The sequence below is a fragment of the Arvicanthis niloticus genome, chromosome 11 (assembly GCF_011762505.2).
Source record: "Arvicanthis niloticus isolate mArvNil1 chromosome 11, mArvNil1.pat.X, whole genome shotgun sequence".
Lineage (NCBI taxonomy): Eukaryota > Metazoa > Chordata > Mammalia > Rodentia > Muridae > Arvicanthis > Arvicanthis niloticus.
The window spans coordinates 57,829,919-57,836,049 of NC_047668.1; the positions used below are offsets into that span (position 1 = coordinate 57,829,919).

The 6,131-nt window shown below is 45.2% G+C and overlaps 1 pseudogene; it reads left to right on the plus strand.

Moving 5' to 3' along the window:
• The first annotated feature begins 1,762 nt into the window (after window positions 1-1,762).
• On the plus strand, window positions 1,763-2,430 carry LOC117716847 (high mobility group protein B1 pseudogene; annotated as a pseudogene).
• The last annotated feature ends 3,701 nt before the right edge of the window (window positions 2,431-6,131 follow it).

Here is a 6,131-nt window from a genome sequence, read left to right on the forward strand (position 1 = left end):
AGTGGTGTGGACAACATTCATTTTAACCATGGCTCCCACTGAACACAAGAGTCATGTCTTCTACCAGAAAACATGTTGTTATATTGGAGAAAGGAGGAAATTATACGGTACATGGTTTGCGGAGGAGACTCTTTGAAAACGGAGGTAGAGGATGGCTACAGACCAAGACTAAATAGACCCTGTCTGGGCCTTAAGGAAGTTTCTCTGGGTAGCTCAGAGAGGACTAAAGAGGTCATTTCTACATTCTATGAATGAAATTCTTTGCTAAATTATTCATTAGGAAGAGCCGGACTTGATCCTAGACTAAAATAAAATGAAGCCATGGATGCCAGTTTGAAGCTTGCTTCACATTATAAAAACACAGTGACATAAAGACTCCAATTTGCCAAGCTCTCAGAGCACCAGATGGTACACTTACACAGAGGAAATTCCTCTTTGAACAGGCAAAAGTCTGTGATGTCAGAGGCAAGAGAAATCACCCTACTCGGGGCCTTAAAATTAGATACAGCCAAAGTACAAAACTACAATTTATTTTAAAGAACTCAATCAGCTCTATTTTCAATTCTACAATCACACATTTGAGGCCATAAAACAGAGTAAGAGTGCCAGAGGTCTAAATAGAGGCCAGGGGTAGGGGTGGGGGGGACAGTTTATAGCAGCGGAGGGCAGGAGAAAGCAAAACACATAACTCAAAAGCCAATCAAAGAAATAAAATCAAATGATAAAAATTTAATCTAAAAAGAAGATAAAAATACCAAAACCCAAAACAGGTGGAACGAGGGGCGACACAGCGAAGATAGTAAGTATGATGCTCATTTTCTGTGTAGCCACATTGAGTGTAAATGTGTAAAAGACTTATTTAAAAGACAAGCATCATCCAAAAATATTGTTTATAAAGGCAAGTTCTATTCTGTTCATTAGAAACAAAACAGAAATACAAAGACACAAATAGATTAAATAAGAAGTGGTGGGACATGCTAAGGTCACACCCATTAGAAAGGGCTTTTCTACACTGAGAACTAGTAAAAGTGGTAGGGGCAGCAAGGAGCTGATAAGATCATATCCGCCCCTCCTATAATCTGTCTTGCCAGAGAGTAGTGGCTCAAAACCTTCCTAAGGCTTTGACCTTTTAAAACAGTTCCTCACATGGTGGTGACCCCCAACCATAAAATTATTTTCTTTGCTACTGCTATGAATCATAGTGTAAATATCTGTTTTCCAATTGTCTTAGGCAACCCTAAAGGGTAAAAGGGTACCCTTTACCCTTTGATTGAACTACCCAGTGAAAGGGTAGTTCAATCCCCCCAAAGGAGCCACTGTGGCTGAGAACCACTTCTGTGAAGGTTGTCTCCTTCCTCTGTCAACCGCTGTGGAACGTTGAAGGTGGTCCTAGACACTCACTGTGACCAGCCCCTCGAAGACAGAGAATGGAAAAAGTGGAGGAGAAAGGACCTCCAGGTGAGACTCGGATATTGGGCTCACGTGGGAGGGCAGGATACGACAAGCTGTTGGGAAAATTCAGACAGGGAGAGCTATTGTTTGAATGACTGGGGAAGGGGCCAGATCATCGAGGTTCCCAAGCCGGAAGAGCATGGGAGCAGAGTGCAGGGCAAGGCTGCCTCGAGTGACTAATGAGTTGGTATTATTTCCTATTAACCAAACCTTATAAGAATGCTGAGTTCCATAAAGACAGCACCGGGGCAAGCAAGAGCCGGATGGGTACTGGGCGACTCTGTGCCTCGTGGAGGAAAATCAACTAAACATGGGCAAAGGAGATCCTAAGAAGATGAGAGGCAAAGTGTCTTCATATGCACTCTTTGTGCAAACCTCTCGGGAGGAGCACAAGAAGCAGCAACGGATGCTACAGTCAACTTCTCAGAGTTCTCCAAGAAGTGCTCAGAGAGGTGGAAGACCCTGTCTGCTAAAGAAAAGGGGAAATTTGAAGATATGGCAAAGACTGGCAAGGCTCATTATGAAGGAGAAATGAAAACCTACGTCCTCCCCCAAAGGGGAGACCAAAAAAAAGTATAAGGACCCCAACGCACCCAAGAGGCCTCCTTCGGCCTTCTTCCTATTCTGTTCTGAGTACCGCCCAAAAATCAAAGGCGAGCATCCTGGTTTATTCATTGGTGATGTTGCAAAGAAACTAGGAGAGATGTGGAACAACACTGCAGCGGATGACAAGCAACCCTACGAGAAGGCTGCGGAGCTGAAGGAGAAGTATGAAAAGGATATCGCTGCCTACAGAGCTAAAGGAAAACCTGATGTATCGAAAAAGGGTGTGGTCAAGGCGGAAAAGAGCAAGAAAAAGAAGGAAGAGGAAGAGGATGAGGAAGGGGAGGAAGAAGAGAAGGAAGAAGAGGAAGATGATGATGAATAAGTTGGTTCTAGCGCAGTTTTTTTTCTTGTCTATAAAGCATTTAACCCCCCTGTACATAACTCACTTCTTTTAAAGAAAAAAATGAAATGTAAGGCTGTATAAGATTCGTTTTTAAACTGTACAGTGTCTTTTTTTTGTACAGTTAACACACTACCGAATGTGTCTTTAGGTAGCCCTGTCCTGGTGGTATTCTGAATAGTCACTAACCTTGCCTGGTACAGTCTGGGGGTTGTAAATTGGCATGGAAATTTAAAGTGGGTTCTGGTTGGTGCATAGCACAACTTAGTTATATATGGGGAAAGTAGTTTGGTTTTTGTCTTTTTTTTTCTTTTGGTTTTATTTTTGTTTTTGTTTTTTTCATCTTCAGTTGTCTCTGATGCAGCTTATACAAAGATAATTGTTCTGTTAACTGAATACCACTCTGTAATTGCAATAATAATAATAGTGGCTGTTTTGTTGACATTCTGAATGCTTCTAAGTAAATACAATTTTTTTATTTTAAAAAAAGAATGTCATAGGGTACTGAATACAAGCAATTTAATGGGGCTGTAGGGTTTGTTCAGTAGGCTCTAGATATAATCTACCTACTTCCTCTATCAATCCTCCCAAAGCACAGCCACATGCTGAATGCCAAAGTCCACCTCCCTGGAACTTCACGCCACAGTGCTGGAGATCACCCTGTACTAACAGGGACCATAGTGACTTTGAGGGAGCCCCCACAGTCCTTGCTGAGAGACACGTAGAGCAGGAACAAAGGAGAAGCAGGAAAGTTGAGCCAAAGAGAGATGATGTCAGGAGGAGGAGAGAGGAGGATTGAACCAGGGAAAAGAGAGGAGAAGGGACCTATGCCCAGCGAATAGGTGACGCCATGAGAAAATCTTCCCTTTGACAATGAACATAAGAGCTACATGCATCTGTCCTTGAAAGCAAAGAGCTCTGAGCAACGTTTTCAAAACTTTCAGACATCGTAGGCCATATTCCCCCCAGAACTGACTGCCAGCTCCATTTGAGAAGCTTCAAGGCCTCTGTACTTGACAAAACAGAAATCTGTAGGCAAGCAAGTAATGGTGGAGCTCAAGGGGACCAGAGGAACTTCCCCAGAACAGGGATGCAGGGGATGAGGTGTAACTGTTGAAGGTGAAAGGACTCTCCCTATCCCACCATTTTCAGAAAAGATCAGTTACCCCAAACCCAATAGACTAGTATCCCAAAGTTGCTTGAGCAGCCCCATTCTACCCAAACCAGTGCCCTGAGCCACCACCCAGACCCTCTGCTGTGACTGAAGACTCTGCCTTGAACTTGCGTTTTCCCCTCTACCCTCTGCCGAGCTGGGAGTGGGATTATAACATCACAGCTCCCCTTAGTCACAGAACAAAATCCATTTTCTTCAGCCTTAACATAAATGGCATGCTTGTGTTCCACAGGGCACCTGCTGCCAACGTGCCACTGCGTTACTAAGGCTTAATGGTGGGAAGGAAGAGCAGAGGATGTGAGGAGTGAGGCAGGAAGCCAGGAGAAGCAACACCAGTGTGTGAGGCCGAACAGACACAGCTTACATCGGATGTTCTGATAGCTTGGTCCTCTAGAGCTATCTTCCAAGATGCTATATGGGTCGCTGACTCTCAGATCAGTTCAAACTTCAGAGACTACAGGACAGCCTGAAAGAGGAAGTGGGTTTGTGGGTGGGTCTAGACCATTGGTTCTCAACCTTCCTAATGCTGTGACCCTTCAATGCAGTTCCTCATGTGGTGGTGACCCCCAACTATAAAATTATTTTCATTGCTGCTTCATAATCGTAATGTAAATATATGTGGTTTTTTGATGCTCTTAGGCGACCTTACAAGTTGAGAACTGTTGCCTGTGCCTTGGACTACTTGCCACCTGACCCTACCTACCCTTTTGGGGGTTGGAGGTGAGGTGGTGCAGGGTCAACAATACAGACTCTGGGAGCATGTAAGAAACACTGCAGCAAGCTCATCTGAACATTGCTGTACGCTCCTTTAATACCCTCCATCCATGCCCCATTGGTCCCCAGACAACATCTCTTCTAAACAACAGTTCCTGACTGACTGACATTGTCTACACCAACAATCCTTGGTCTCTCAGGCAGTCCTCAATTAAGTCCTCCTATAAGAGATGTTTTCACAGCTGCGCATCCCCTAGAGTTTACATAGAGGCGGCTCTGCCATTCCTACTACAGAGAACTGCTGGTCTGGAGTGACAGACAGCCTGTGCCTAATGCGATTAGAGAGGGCTTCTGCCTATAAGTGTCTGGGACACAGCCAGTTGCCAATGGTCCCTAAAACATGGGACTGAGAAAAGGACCTAGACGGTGCATACGTGATATCTTACCTACAAGCCAGTTCTACATCCTTCCCCAGCAGTGGGCATCTTAATGCCCATGATATCGCCTGGCCTATGCCTCCCTAAACTAGAAAATATGTTTGTCTGTCTCCTAGCCCTTCTCCTAATAGAATCTTTCTCAGTGGATGTTCCCAACAGACCCCTATACCCCTCTTGCCATGCAGGTGGTGGGATTGGTCATGGGATGAGACAGTGGGCCTGAGGGCAGAGTGAGGCTATGCCCAGGAGACCCTCCATTCTCTCTCTCTCACACACACACCCTGAAGGCTTCCCCTGGCCAATCCCCACCTGCCCACCCTGCTGCTCTCCACTTGGTCAGTAGAGGTGAATCCACACAGTAGGCCTTCTGCCCACCTGCATCAGCTGGTACATTGCAGTAGTGTTGGGGATGTAAATTCCTCCTTAGCTGAGCATCATAAGGCCGGCGGGTCTTGAGGTCAACCTGAATGAGGTATGAAAAGTGCTAGGAGCTCCCATTTGAGGTTCTCCACTGTAAGCATCCCTTTCTCTATGTCTCATCTACAATCCAGACCTCCTCACACGATCTCCATAGCACTTGTGTCCCCAGGTCTGGAAGGGAGGCCTTTGGCTTGAGCAAGTACTTTCAATAGGGGTTTCAAAGTAGCCAAGCTGCTCCAGACTAAAGATACAACTGTGGTATCAGGGGATCAGCGTGAATGCACTTCCTTCCTTTGGGAGCAGAGGATCTCATAGACTTCCCTACATAAATCCTTTTCTGGGGCTTGCCTTGAACTGCTCCAGAACTGACTGGGAAGTTCTAGAGGCAAAATCCAAATGTTGTAGCCAGAGGAAACTTGGGGGTTGAATAGCTCTTTCACAGGGGTCTCAGATATCTTGCATGTTATATATTTATATTACAATTCATAACAGTAGCAAAATTACAGTTATGAAGTAGCAACAAAGTAATTTTATGGTTGGGGGTCACCACACATGAGGAACTGTATGTAAGGGTCGCAGCATTAGGAAGGTTGAAACGCACTGCTATAGAGTGATCTCTGTGTGTGTCCCTCACTACAGAGGCACAATTAAGTAACTGAATCCCCATAAGCCAGTTCACGTGTTCATTCACCCAGCAAGAGAGTTACTAACTCAAGGAGATTGTTGATCATGGAGTCCAGCAGCAGCCAGGGGTCCATAAGCAAGCCACTAAAATGCCAGAAGGAAAACACACTATCTGCTCACCAATTAGGAAAACTAGCACTGCCTAAAGGAATTATGGAGAGAGTCTTTTTAAACTGGGTCATGAAGAATCAGTAAGACTTTGGGGGGCAGGGGAGGGTGGTGGTGAAGCAGTAAAGAGACTATAGGCCCCAATTGTAGGCTCCAGGTAGGGAAGGGAAGGTGTGCCAAGCTCTGGGGAATGAGG